Source organism: Oratosquilla oratoria, chromosome 18 (assembly GCF_046742065.1).
Source record: "Oratosquilla oratoria isolate Oo_2021 chromosome 18, ASM4674206v1, whole genome shotgun sequence".
In the NCBI taxonomy this organism is placed as follows: Eukaryota; Metazoa; Arthropoda; class Malacostraca; order Stomatopoda; family Squillidae; genus Oratosquilla; species Oratosquilla oratoria.
In genome coordinates this window covers 24,070,597-24,078,096 of record NC_134794.1, presented here as the reverse complement: position 1 = coordinate 24,078,096, position 7,500 = coordinate 24,070,597, and positions in this window count along the sequence as shown.

Here is a 7,500-nt window from a genome sequence, read left to right as displayed (position 1 = left end):
GGTGAACGGGTAGTGGAGTGGAAGGAGGTTTCCTCAAGGATAATGTGGATGAAGGTGAAACTGGGAAAGGAGATGTGGGTCTTTGTAAGTGCATATGGGCCTGGCAGTGAGAAGAGTGTAGAAGAAAGGGAGGCCTTTTGGATAGATTTAAATGAGTGCATAGAGGATTTAGGGAGAAATGTCAATGTAATAATACTGGGAGACCTTAATGCTAGGGTAGGAAATGGTCCAATTGATGGAGTGGTTGGGAAATGTGGAGTTCCAGGAAAGAATCGTATTGGAGAGTTGATGGTGGAAATGTGTCTAGAAAGAGAGTTGATAATAGCAAATACAGTGTTTCGGAGGAAAGTCAAGCATAAGTACACATGGGTGAAGGTGGTAGAGGGAAGGGTGGTAGATAGAGCGTTAATGGATTATGTAGTGGTAAATAGGATTATGATAGGAAGAGTTAAGGATGTACATGTGCTAAGGGGAGAGGGTGGGGGAATATCAGATCATTTTTTGGTGGAAGGTAAGTTGAGAGTGGAGGATAGATGGAGAAAGAGGAAAGGGACAATAGGTAGGGAGGTTCTTAGAGTGAACTCTTTGTATGAAAATGAAAAGGAGGAGGAGTACGAAAAGAAGCTGAAGGAGGAGTGGGAGGGAGTGAAGGATAGAGTATAGTTAGGTGTGGAGGAGGAATGGGGATGGTTCAAGGAGGGAGTCATAAAGTGTGCAAAGATGGTGTGTGGAGCAAGAAGGACAGGAGGAAATAGAAGGAAGGGTAGTGAATGGTGGGATAAGGAAACAAAAAAGGTTGTAGATGAGAAGAAGCGAGATTTCACAGATTGGTTACAAAATAGGACGAGGGAGTCATATGAGAGGTACAAAGAAAAGAAAAGAGAAGTAAAGCAAAAGGTAAAGGAGGCAAAGAGGAGAGCAGATGTGAAATGGGGTAAGAGTATGACAGAAAATTTTGAAAGTAATAAAAAGATGTTTTGGAAAGAACTTAAGAGAGGAAGAGGAGGCGAATCAAGTAGAGAAGAAAAGGTAAAAGGTGAAGATGGAGAGATGATAGTGGAAGAGAGGGTAGTAAGGGGAAGATGGGCAGAGTATTTTAGGGAGTTGCTAAATGTGAAGGAGGATAGGAAGGGAAAGATAGCTGCAGTGGGAGTTGCTAGGAAAATGAGAGTGATGAGTGAGGAGAATGGAGGAGAAATAAGGAAGGATGAGGTGAAGGCAGTTGTTAAGATGATGAAAGCAGGTAAGGCACCTGGTCTGGATGGATGCCATGCAGAATGTCTGAAAAAGGGAGGTACAGTGATGGTGGACTGGCTGATGAGGTTATTTAATGTTTGCCGGAGAGAGGGTAGAGTGCTGGAGGACTGGAGTGCCTGTATAGTTCCTCTTTACAAGGGAAAAGGGGACAAGTGTGAGTGTAGTAGTTTCAGAGGGATTAGCTTGTTAAGTGTAGTTGGGAAAGCTTATGGGAGGGTCTTGATTGAGAGGATTAGGAGAGGAACATTGTGGATTTAGGACAGGTAGAGGTTGTGTAGATCAGATCTTTGTGGTGAGACAGGTATGTGAGAAAGCTATAGGAAAGGGGAAGGATGTTTTTTGGGCTTTTATGGATCTGGAAAAGGCTTACGATAGGGTAGACAGAAAGGCACTGTGGGAGGTACTGCAGATATATGGGATAGGAGGAAAGCTTCTGGGAGCTGTCAAGAGTTTTTATGAGAGTAGTAGAGCTTGTGTCAGGATTAGAAATGGAGAGAGTGAGTGGTTCGAGGTAAAGGTGGGACTTCGTCAAGGATGCGTTATGTCGCCCTGGCTGTTCAACTTATACATGGATGGGGTAGTGCGGGAGGTAAATGCGAGGGTAGTGGGTCAGGGATTGGAGATGGTTAAAGAAAATGGAGAAAAGTGGGAGGTGAGCCAGCTATTGTTTGCGGACGACACTGCGCTTGTGGGAGGATCGGAGGAGGGATTGAGGAAGTTGGTGACAGAGTTTAGGAGAGTATGTGATAGAAGAAAGCTAAAGATAAATGTGGGTAAAAGTAAGATGATGAGATGTACAAGGGGTGAAAGTGGCAGTAGACTGGAAGTGAGCATTAAGGGAGAGCGACTGGAGGAAGTGGATAGTTTTAGATACTTGGGTGCAAATGTGGCAGGAAAAGGTGTAGTGAAAGTGGAGGTAGAATGTAGATTGAGAGAAGCGAGTAAATGACTTGGGGAATTAAAGAGTGTAATGAGGAATAGATATTTGGGAATGGATGCTATGAGGAGACTGTATGAAGGACTGATTGTGCCAACAGCACTGTATGGGGCAGAAACATGGAACATAAGAGAGGAAGAGAGAAGGAGTTTGAATATGTTTGAGATGAGGTGTCTGAGAAGAATGATGGGGGTTACTAAACTAGATAGAGTGAGAAATGAGGAGGTGAGGAGGAGAACAGGGGTGGAAAGGGAGTTGGGAGATAGGGTTGATGAAAGAATATTGGGATGATTTGGACACATGGAAAGAATGAGTGAAGAAAGACTAGTAAAAGAGGTATGGAAGGCAGATGTGGAGGACGTGAACATGAGGGGACGTCCTAGGATGAGGTGGATGGATGAGGTGAAGGGGGCTTTGGGGAAGAGGGGAATGTCTGTTGAGGAAGGACGGGAGAGGACAGAAGACAGGAGTGAATGGAGAATGGATGTATATGGAGGATGTTGTGATGCATGAGGAAGAATGGGAGGGGGGATGGGGGGTGAGGTAGTATGTGTGAGCAAAATTTGACGCAGCCCGAAGGGATTTCTCCCCGTCTTCTCCAATTTATGGAATGGGGGGACGGAGAGGGGGAGTCGCCGATTTAATGAAGCAGCCTTGCTGTGGATGTGCTGTGTCTTGCGACACTGCTTCTGACCCAGGGCAGTGGACAAGGTGCAGGAATGACCCGTCATCCAGGAGGTGCTAAGATAAGAGGGAGGGTGGAGGGGTGTGGAGTGTATTCAGGGATGGAATGGGTGGGAATGTTTTTATGCCTTTTCCTTTTTGGCTACCTCCCTTGTAAGGGGGAAAAAGCCTTGGTATATGTATGTATGTATGTATGTATGTATGTATGTATGTATGTATGTATGTATGTATGTATGTATGTATATATGTATGTATGTATATATATATATATATATATATATATATATATATATATATATATGTTTTTATGCCTTTTCCTTATTGGCTACCTCCCTTGAAAGGGGGAAAAAGCCTTGGTAAATTTATGTATGTATGTATATATATATATATATATATATATATATATATATATATATATATATATATATGAGTAGCTCAGTGCGTAAAAAAGGATATGAATAGATAGGTAGTTAGATAAGTAAATAGATGAAATATATATATGTAAATAAACAAGTGAATACCTAAATGGAATTAAATATAGCTGATACTGCTGAAAAACTCAGTCGTGTCTGTTGTGCTTCTTGATGGTATGAGGGAGGAAGGGAGGGTAGCGGTGGGGGGTGGAGCTTCACTGAAGATTATGGCCCTGACTTCATTCAGCGATCAATATCAATTATTGGCAAAACTAATTGACCATCATCGGTATTAAAGTTACTGAAAAGTTATTACATTCATAGATGCACGTAGATATTACTATAAATAATATGTTCTCTATCTCAAAGATTCTTTTTGTTTTAAATGTATCGAGACACTGAAAGTGATTTTTGATATCTTTTATTATCTTTTACCTTATGCAACTTTTAGGTACTTATAGGCTTGTATGAATAGTTCCAAAATCAAATATTTGTCCAAATACAAGCAGAGGTTTGCTTACTTTCACATACATAAGTTAACTGATGTTTAAGTCATATATTGGTATATGTAACTAAGGTTTAGGTTTATTAAGTTGATCAATATTTGTTCTAAATATCTTCAGAGTCGACATGACGTCATACAATCCTCGGATGCTCTGTGACGTCACTCAACAAACCCTGCCTCCTTATGCGTGGACAAACTTTGTAGATTTGAATTCTGTATGTAACGATGTTCGAGTATATACATAAATATAATCATATTTTGACACTAAAAGGTATATATGACTCTTATTCCATATATTCTAGGTGGAGTTATCATTTGATATATGCGTGATAAACATGAGCGCTTAAACATGTAGCTCTCCCTTTCATTACTGGCAAATGCAAAAGCGTGAAAAAGGATAATCGCCCTCATAACGCTGCCCTCACGGACATGTACCTCTCCATGAGCTGGGGTTACGTATTTAATGCCATCAGTAAATGCGACTCCCAATTATTTATTTATGAGCATGACCTCACCAAGGCATCAGGAAGGTTCATTGAGCTGAAGAGTTTTTTTTCCATGAATAAGTATTAGGCATGCCAAAACGACTGAAGCAATATCGTCGTAATGAATTAATATACCTGTCGAATTCCCCCATAACAATACTTTTGGAGCAGTTGTGCACATAAAGGTAACGGTGGGCAGGATTATGTTTAAGGGGACATAAGAGGAAAAATACTTCCACGACACCAAAACAAGGTTTGTCCATACGTAATGGAGCAACCTCATCAACGGTAGGCTATACTCTCACACACGAGGTTATTTTGTTCCGTTAATGCTTTTTTTTATTCACATAGCAGGAAGTAAAAGTCGATAAAATTAGTTATTTGGCAGATACATGAATAGGTATGTAAATAAGGTTGAAGGACTTTGTCAGTAATATCACAGTCAAGAGCATTAAAGGACATACATACCTAGATCTACATAGAATCTTCGGCCTTACAGACTTCTCGGTATCCGTAAACTAATTCTTATTATCTAGGTCTAGAGTTTTCGTAGTCTTTGTTTACGAGATGTGGTCTCGTTTAAGTGGGAGTCAGAGCTTCATAGATGACTATCGAGTCCATTCCTGCCCTAGGTCGGATACTTTCATTTTCCCATCCTGGCGAGGGTAGATGACTGGGCACCACTTATGAATGATTTTCTAAGAGGTGAGGAATAATCAAGTTCCTTTAGTATTGGATAATTTCCTCCTAGTTTCTTCGTTTCGTCTTCTTGTTAGAGAAAGCGTTCAGATTTTTTTTAGACGATAATTCGTGTGTATTTTTGCAAAGGTGTAAATCACACAAGTGAACCATTCATTCTAAATGCGATCTGATTTTTTTTTGTACAATGGCATTACAACATCTGGTTTAAAATCTAAGTTTCTGCCAGTGCATTTGAACTTTATATCGACTCTCTTCAATGTTTTATTGTTTTGCTGTGAAACTTTGAAGTTTTAAAATATTACTGACATTACAAAAAAAAAAAAGAAAAAAAAAGAAGAAAAAAAAAGGGGGATGCATGTTTGAATGAAGTGAGTGCATAGTTAGTGGACCCCCCACTCATACCGGCTATCATAACACCTAGGGCAAAGATTGCAGTGAAGCCCCTATTCACCTTATTTCTTCCCTAGCCCTCACCAGGCTTTCGACCTGCTTGGGCACAGTTGCAATCTACGGACACGCACGGGCTCCGTTCAATATCTCTTCGAATAACTTCCAAGTGTATCGTCATCAAACCCATTGATCAAGATGCCTGAACGTGACCAGCATTTGTCCTCTGCTGTGACGGACGACCTTCTCTGGCGTGCACTTGGTCACGTCCATAAACGAGGTGAGGCGATGAGGAATAATGCCCCAATCCATGAATTTTCCTTTAGTCGTCATCCATGCGGAGTCCACTGCTGTAAAAAGACCTCTCTCAACCCCTTTCATGAATAGGGTGACTGATCTAACAAATACCATATCACTCCTGTAAATTTATCTATTTCATATTCTTATTTCATGCTTGGTTTCCCTCTTCCACGTTTGCCATCTCGCGGCGACCAGTCGATAACACACTTACCTGCTCTCCTTCTTTCTAGCTACTTGCCCCAACCCCCACACCTCTGCCCAGTTCCGCTCCTTTATCGCCTCCGCATCAACTGTCACTCTTCCAGCCTGCTCCTCTTGCACAGCCTGCCCTCTTGCAGCCGTATTTGCATCAAGAATCTCAATTCATCTCTGTGTACTCTTTAGATTTCCTTTTCCCATCGCCTTCACCAGTTGCAGAGTTTGGCATCTCAGACGAACAGGCAAACAGTCAAGTAGCCTTTCATATTCCTATATTTACCAAATATTTTCCAACCAATTTTGGTACGCTTTTTTTCATTTCACTTTCATGATCATTGGTGGTCAGTATTTGTCCTAAATAACTGAACTCTTCAACTTCTTCAGTATTTTCTTCTTCTATTATAAATGCTTCACTTTGAACTTTGAATTTGAATTTTACTTTGACTTTAACTTAATTAATTTTCAAACCACATAATGGCAGATGATCTGAATGTACATCATCTTATTTGTCTTACCAGACCAACAGCAGACCGAACAACTCCCATCTTAAACATATCAAACAGTGGCTTTCTTAAGACCACTTTTCAATAAAGGTCACGATAGAACTAGAAGGAAAATTACAAGCTACGTACAAAATACACACAATAACTAAAAAAGAAAAGATAAATTGGCAAGAACATATAGAGCGTATTGAGATGATCCTAACACTTTTGATGTAGACCAGAGTCCATCCATAGCTAGAGCAGTGGATGAGACAGCAGTGACTTCTCAGAAGGTAAACAAAAGAAACATTCTAAGAAACTACAGAAGAAATACAACCCCAACTATACACAAGCGAAAGCGACCCTAAAAAAGATTAGTAAACTAAAAGGCAAACGATGTAACTGAACAAAATAAATAAAAACAGAAGAAAATCACCAAAACTATTAACAAAAAGAGGGAAAACAGGAAAAACAATCACGAACAATAAATTGGTAAAAAAAAAAAAAAAGAGAATACAAACATAAAGAAATAAGATAAAAGTTATTCTACCTGCTATATATGAAGCAGCTAGAGCAACCCAGAGAAATATACCACCACCAAAAACACAAATGCAACATCATCAACAAAAATTTCTCCAGCACAAGTTTCAAACTCACTACTCCAGGAAACGGGGAAAAGAGTCAAACTGGACACAGATATCATCCTTCCCTTTTACGACAAGGACTTGGACGGGAGAAACTAAAGAACTCCTATGCTGAACGTCCAAACATCCACCTTAAAAACTTCGGCTCTAAAGCAATAACAATCTTGGCTGGTGTCTTCAAGCACTCCTGAATGAACAATAAAATTCCAGCTCCCTGGAAAAGACTCCAAATACTACACATATCAAAACAAAACAAATCACCTGGAAATCCTGCATCATTCTACAGATCGGTATCGTTACTGTCTACCACATCCAAGCTGATGGAAAGATGACCAGCACAAACAAGTGGATCTAAAACACTCCACTTATCTTCTCTTCAAACCAACGTGGATGCAAGGAGGGCCACTCCACCAGCACTCCATTCACCTTTGCTTACAAACAGCACCAAACAAGTTCTGGAGGCATTCAGGAGAAAAGCATAACTAGAAACAATGTTTATGCTAGTT